The following is a 2,190-nucleotide window of genomic DNA, read 5'->3' on the forward strand; positions in this document are numbered from 1 at the left end:
AAAAAGAAATCTTCAATAAAAATCCATCATCCCCGTGATTGGTACCAATTCGTAAGAACAATCGGAGTAAAGAAAAAATTTTTCGTTACTTAAATGGATCAATCGAATATATTAGATTTTGCACACGCATCAAAAAATTTATTTACTTGCCGAAAAGTAGATGACAACGGTGATAATAAATTAAATTGGCATGACATTAAATGGTTCAGATTTACCAAGGAATATGGTAACATATATTTTAAAACATCTTTAAGTGAAGAAGATCCTTTCAAATGCATCAATATAACAAAGCGAGGAATCAATTGCGTCAAAATAAAGGATTTAAGAAATTGCTACGTCTCACCCATAAAAATTAACACTAAAAAGAAAAGTGATCTCATAGACATGTTGCCGCTAGAGGATGAAATTTATAGAGACTTCTATATGAATTTAACATCAGAAGATATGTTAGATTGTCATCCAGATTTAACCGAATACGATGAAAATAACGAATAATTATTTATTTTGCAACAAAGTATTCCCAAACTTAATTGAAAAACTTGAATATTACTTTCTTACTTATTAAATACTATGAAATTATTATTATTTTAAATAAAGAAATAAGAATATATATATGTATATTTTTAGTTTACATAGTTTTTGTTAAAGAAATAAATAAAACAAAAATCGTATCTCCATTTAATTACTTTTTTCAATTTTAACAGAAGCTCTTATGTCCACTTATAAATTTTAGAACTCTTGTATCTCTTTCGTAACAAAATCTTAAGTCAAATTAGGGCATCTTTGTTTTTGTAATATCGTTTTACAAAACATCTTAAATATAGCGAAACTACATCTTGGGCTAAAAATATTTTCTAAAACTCCAACGTAATAGATTTTGCACAAAATCGTTAGTATCTCCAAATACGATTTTTAGACTTAAGATGTTATGATAAAACGACACAGATATAATAGGTTTGCCCCACAAGCTACTTGTAGATAAACTCGAGCAAAGTTCAAACTGTGAGCGTATATCAAAGAAACTCGAAAACTTACTTGCGGAGCGCGTATATGTATGTAACTCGAAGTGACTTCGAGAAGTTTGTGGAACAAACCTAATGAATGGAAGCTTTTGAAAATTTTAATTCATGGAAAAAGTGTTTCAAATTTCACTTGAGTTTGAAATTTTAGCTGTATGCTAAGCTCGAAGTATTATGTTATTTAAGTGGCCATCAGTTTTCCGAATTCACTGAATTTTCAAAATTTTGAAATTATGTACTTAATTTTAAATTTTTACTTTTTTTGTTATATTTTCGAATTTGTATTATTATACACAGTTGAAAGTTACAGCAAGTTTGAATATTTTCACAGGTTCAGAAAACAACGAAAATAAATATTATTAAATTTCTTGAGATTTCTTATTTTTAGGATAATGTTTTGGATAAATCCGGGAGATTATAGAAATTTTGGTAAAATGAGAATATTTTGAAATGTACAAACTTATTGAGATTTTAGAAATTTTTATATTTTCCTAAATTTTGAGAATTTTATTTATCCTAAAACCCATCCTAAAATGTAAAAATGTGAAACATCACAAATTGTCGAAAAATTCTTATGTTCATGGTACTTATGTGTAAAAAATAGAAAATTCTTAGAATTCTAAGATATTAACATTTTTGAAAAATTCCATTTCCATTCCAAAATTTTTCCCCTTTTTGGAACTTTTCCAAAATTTTGAATTGATATAACAAAGTTTGATAATTTAAAATTTTTTTAAAATTTTAAAAACATCAACGTCCAAAATTTTTTTGAATCTTCAAGAATTACGAAAATATTTTAAACTTTCAAAACCGACGAAATATGAAAATATTTTCAACGTTTTGTATATTTGAAACTTTTACTTAGAAAAAGTTTGTTAGAATTCCTACAATTCTCAAAATTTTTGAAAAACAAAAAATTTCGTGTATTCATCATTGTATTGAATTATTGTGATTTACTAAAATTTCTCAAATTCACAAAGTTTTGAAAGTTTAGAAAATTTTGGAATTCCACTCAAGTTATTTAAAATGGAAAACTTCAAGAAATTCAGAACTATCAAAATTTTAAATTGCGGTGATTTTTAAATTTATATACACGATATATGTTGAAAATTCCCCCCCGCCCCAAGAATTGCTGCTGGGTCCGCCCCTGTGAATACCACTATTAAATAAA

Source organism: Rhagoletis pomonella, unplaced genomic scaffold (assembly GCF_013731165.1).
Source record: "Rhagoletis pomonella isolate Grant_MI unplaced genomic scaffold, Rhpom_1.0 Rhpom_scaffold_00009, whole genome shotgun sequence".
Taxonomy (NCBI): Eukaryota; Metazoa; Arthropoda; class Insecta; order Diptera; family Tephritidae; genus Rhagoletis; species Rhagoletis pomonella.